The sequence below is a fragment of the Littorina saxatilis genome, unplaced genomic scaffold (assembly GCF_037325665.1).
Source record: "Littorina saxatilis isolate snail1 unplaced genomic scaffold, US_GU_Lsax_2.0 scaffold_3231, whole genome shotgun sequence".
Lineage (NCBI taxonomy): Eukaryota > Metazoa > Mollusca > Gastropoda > Littorinimorpha > Littorinidae > Littorina > Littorina saxatilis.
This window is the reverse complement of record NW_027125978.1, coordinates 1-5250: the sequence shown is the minus strand read 5'-3', so window position 1 is coordinate 5250 and position 5250 is coordinate 1. Positions and strand designations below refer to the sequence as shown.

The window sequence follows — 5250 nt, the reverse complement described above, 5'->3', positions numbered from 1 at the left end:
GGGGGGAGAGAGAGAGGGGGGAGAGAAAGGGGGGAGGGAGAGAGAGAGATAAAGAAAGACAGAGACAGAGAACAAGAACAATTCTTTATTTAACGAGGGTAATAGAGTAAGCAGTGATCTGCCAGAGAGAGAGAGAGAGAGAGAGAGAGAGAGAGAGAGAGAGAGAGAGAGAGAGAGAGAGAGAGAGAGAGAGAGAGAGAGAGAGAGAGAGAGAGAGAGAGAGAGAGAGAGAGAGAGACTGTGACTGAGACTGAACTTTATTTGACAAGGATAAAGATTTAAGGCTTGGCCTTTTCTTACAATCTGTGCTTCAGAGAAAGAGAGACAGACAGACAGAGACAACCCGACAATAGGCAACCCTACAGACAGAGAGAGAGAGAGAAGGACAGGTAGAATAAGGGAGGTGTGTCTTGATTTGTGGGATTGTTCCTGTCTTGCCTACTGTGTCGGCTTGTGTGTGAAGTTTCCGCTTTTGTTTGTCTGTATGTCTGTTTTAAAGCCTGTATGCTCATGTGTGTGTTCGTCCCAGCGGTTGTTCGTTCCTTCTTTCGTTTATTCGTTTGTTTGTTTCGTGGTTAGTTAGCTTAACTGCATGAATGATCTGTTACCGTTAACACAACTGTGTAATGAAACTATCTGCATCGTCAGATATAGAATGACGTCATAGCAAGATGACGTCAGGGCGGCGAGAAATGACCTAACGCTAAAGGGAGCATCCGTCGACAGTCGGAAAAACAGCACTGTCATGGAGTTGCTCTCTTTACTGGGACGGTCTGATCCAACATTTCAACCGCGACATGTTTTCTACAAGTTGATTAATTACTTGAGTGATTGGTTGGTTGATTGGTTCAATGGTTGATTAGGCCCAAAAAATAGTCTGTTTACGGTATCCCGACCGACCCTATTTTTTCGCGCGACCCTAGACTTTTTTTGGGCATTTGGGAAAAAAATAAAATAAAATAAAAGTCTTTGTTTTTTGGCAAAATAACTTAAAAATATGTTTTTTTGGAAAAAATAAAAAAAATAAAAAATAATCCCGACCTACCGACCCTTTTTTTTTTGGCCTATGTTACCGTAAACAGACATTTTTTTTGGGGGGGCGGCATATGTAATTATGCATAACATATTGAGGACGAAAGTCGCTTGTTCATTTCAATGCTTGTTATTCTCTCAGGTGCCAGGAGACTGGTTGTGGATAACTCTCGCTTACCCCTTTACACATGACATGCATGTCGTATGCATTTAGATCCCTTACTTTCCTTTGGTTATTTGATTTCTAAATAGCGGTCTGCCTCATTTGTTTAAGATTATTTATTATATGTATATGTGTACACTACATTGGGGTATGCACGTTAAAGATCCCACGATTGACAAAGGGTCTTTCCTGGCAAAATTGTATAGGCGTAGATAAAAAAAATGTCCACCAAAATACCCGTGTGACCTGGAATAATAGGCCGTGAAAGGTGGATGCAGCGCCTATAGGCTGTTGATCTACTGGCCGATGTGAATGCGTGATATATTGTGTAAAATATTCCATCTCACACGGCATTAATAGGTAACATGCGCCTTGAGTCGCCTTGTGTCGTGAGATACGTGCGCGATATAAATCCTCGTAAATAAAAATAAATAAAATATATATATATTTATATATATATATATAATATCATCGAGTTTCTCTCTTTATTTGGGCGGTCTGATCCATCACTTCGTCAACGAAATGATTCTACATGTTAACTGATTGATTGATTGGTTGATTGATTGACGGCCTGGTTGATAGGTGCTGGTTGGTTTGATGTTTGAAAGATGGCATACCTCTGCAACTATTCCGCGTGCAGTTCGAACGAATGAGGGTAACAGAGTATGTGTGTGTGTGTGTGTGTGTGTGTGTGTGTGTGTGTGTGTGTGTGTGTGTGTGTGTGTGTGTGTGTGTGTGTGAGTGTGTGTGTGTGTGTGTGAGTGTGTGTGTGTGTGTGTGTGTGTGAATGTGTGTTTTTGTGTGTGTTTGTGAATGTGTGTGTTTGTGAATGTGTGTGTTTGTGTGTGTGGTTGTGTGTGTGTGTGTGTGTATGTGTTTATGGTGGGATACCTCGACTCCCGCGTGAAATTTTGAGCTTTACTTCGACATGAGATTTTACCTCGACGTCCAAATAAAACACGTCTTCAAAATCACTCAAAAATAACTATGGAGGCTTGAAATAAGGTTAAATACATATAAACAATTCAATTTGACTTTATTTTTGCAATTTAGCAAAATGTCGAGAAAAAACACACTTTAAGTTACTTTTTGTGTTTTGTGTAACTATGTCCGGATATAACACCAGTAACAATGTGTGTGTGTGTGGTTGTGTGTGTGTGTGTGTGTGTGTGTGTGTGTGTGTGTGTGTGTGTGTGGTATGTTCTACTATCTGTTGAGTGGCTGAGATTTAGCGTGTTGCTTCATTGTATTACCAGTAGATCAGGATCGTCGACTGCGTGATTTTGCGACGTTCACTCAGAATATAATTTGAGCAATGTATTACCAATAAAATAAAATTCAATAAAACAGTGTATTTGTGTGTGTGTGCGTGTTTGCGTTCGTGCGTCTATGTGTGTGTTCGCGTGTGTGTGTGTATGTGTGTGTGTGTGTGTGTGTGTGTGTGTGTGTGTGTGCGTGTATGTTTGTGTGTGGGTGTGCGCGCACGCGTGTGTGTGTATGTGTGTGTGTGCCCGTATGGTTGTGTGTGTGTGTATGTGTTTGTGACTGTTTGTGTGTCTGTTTGGTTGTGTTGTGTTGGTGTGTGGGTGTGCTTGTACATGCGTGCGTGCGTGTGTATTAATTATCTTATCATTTGCAAAGTTATTCAGTTATAGTTTTTAGCTGTATTGCAATGCGACAATTCTGGTTTGTCGACTGCTGGCTTTCGCGACTTTCACTCAAAACGATTTGTGCGCAGAAAAATGGTTGAGAACGAGAATATTTATATTGTTAAAAGTAACAATTTTATTTCTACTTTTTTTTTTACAAAATCAATTTATTCTGGCAAAAAAAGTTTTGCGTGGTCATTTTGTTTTCAAGTGTACATATAATACGAAAATGAATCTTTTAAATCCAAAATACGTACATTCTTCCCTATTGGAATAGTCAATATCTCTAAAGAAACTTTTAATGACAGTCCATTCAAAACCACGATCGGAGAAGAATTTTTGTCCTTCTGAAATCATGAACAGAAAAGCATTCATTTTAAAAGTCATTGCATATCTGAAGGCATCCTGAACTCAGGTCAAAATGAGTTCGGCTCATTCTCTCCCTGACCGGACGCTACAGTCCTACGCGAATCTATCAAAACAAAAATACAGAGTTATCTCCCATATGGTTTTCGCGAGCACTGATCTACATTTGATATCAGTGTTCGCGAGACGAAAATGATTGCATTTTGGCCGACTTCGACAGTGATCTCCGTTCTGTTCTTCACAGTTATGATAAAGACATCGTTCTAAGGTCAAAACAAGTCGAAATTTTGGGACTGCTGCCGGAAGGAGACCGTAATATATGGTTTCATCACTGTCAACTGGTTACAGAAAAAATCGTCTGCTCCAGTGAACGCCGAAACCAATCACGTGACACTTTTGCCATATTTAGAGTTGTTTGCACAGTAAATACAGCCGCGAAAAATAGCTCGCTTGAAACTGTCTTACATATCAATTCCTTTGTAATTCAAAAATTACAAAACACCATGAAAAATCATTATCCACGATCGCGAATCTGCTTATATCAATAATACATTACAAAAAGCTCTAAATATGTTAAAAAAATCGGTTTCCTTGCCAGACAAGGAAATTCAACGCATCCTGTCAGGGAGAGAATGAGCCGAACTCATTTTGACCTGAGGTCAGGATGATCTGAAGGGTCTTTGCTCATTAAAAAAATCCACCTGATATGAATTAGAAAAGCACTTTCTCTTAAAACAAAAACTACTTTTATGAAGCGGATTTCACAATTAGATCAAATCTGTGAGACCTGAGTTTAAGCTAAGGTTCCCATCATGCACCTGCAAATGTCAAACTTTGTTGTTTCGATCACTGAGAAATGTAATTCGATTTAAAAACAAATCGGACAAATAAGGCCAGTGAAATGAATGTAAGGACAAAAAAAAAAGTCTGTTTACGGTAACATAGGCACACAAAAAAAGGGTCGGTAGGTCGGTATTTTTTTTTCTTCCAAAAAACATATTTTTAAGTTATTTTGCCAAATAAACAAAGACTTTTATTTTTTTTTCCAAATGCCAAAAAAAAGTCTAGGGTCGCGCGAAAAAATAGGGTCGGTCGGGATACTGTAAACAGACTATTTTTTGTTGTTGGCCTAAACGTTTTCGTTGTTTGAAGTCAATTTGTGGATTACACGAGAATCACAGGCGACATCTACAGGCGGTTGTACAGGAGGCTGACAGCCAGCATGGTAACCATGGAAACCAGTTCTGGCAGCAGAGATCCGGCGCCACCGTCCCCGACAATGTTGTCGTTGTTGGCATTGGGATTGGTGATTTCTGGACACCGCTGGCACTTGGGGCAGTCAGTTCTCGGCCAGCACGTGCTCACAGCTGCTAGGAAGTAGGTGCCTGGACAGAATAATAATGATAATAATAATAATAATAATGAACACTTATTCATCGCCCCTTTTCACCGAAGCTTACGGCGATGTACAATAGCAAACTTTACACACACACACACACACACACGCGCGCACACACACACAAACACACACACACACACACACACACACACACACACACACACTGAAGTACAGTTAATATGTGAATAACCCTACTATCAACTATCCTACACAACACTCACTTAAAACCAATACAAGTATGTAAAACAAGTGTTGACCTTAACGGGGTCAAGAAGCCGCCCTTGGTAAAATAATATGGGGGTGGGACACGGAGACAGAGAGACAGACAGAGGGAAGGAAAAAAAACATTTTAAATGAATAAATTATAATAAAACAAGTCGCGTAAGGCGAAATTACTACATTTAGTCAAGCTGTGGAACTCACAGAATGAAACTGAACGCACTGGGTTTTTTCACAATGACCGAAGTCCGCCGCTCGTGCAAAAGGCAATGAAATTAACGAGCCTGTTTAGCGCGGTAGTGGTTGCGCTGTGCTGCATAGCACGCTTTTCTGTACCTCTCTTCGTTTTAACTTTCTGAGCGTGTTTTTAATCCAAACATATCATATCTATATGGGTTTTTTAATCTGGAACCGACAAGGAA

The 5250-nt window shown here is 40.1% G+C and overlaps 1 long non-coding RNA gene across 1 annotated transcript; it reads right to left on the bottom strand.

The window, feature by feature from the left end:
• Positions 1–2956: 2956 nt before the first annotated feature.
• On the bottom strand, positions 2957–4591 carry LOC138954428 (uncharacterized). The gene is made up of 2 exons (XR_011451833.1): positions 4379–4591; positions 2957–3191 (listed from the first exon to the last, which is right to left on the bottom strand). It is a non-coding gene; the product is annotated as an uncharacterized lncRNA (long non-coding RNA).
• Positions 4592–5250: the final 659 nt, after the last annotated feature.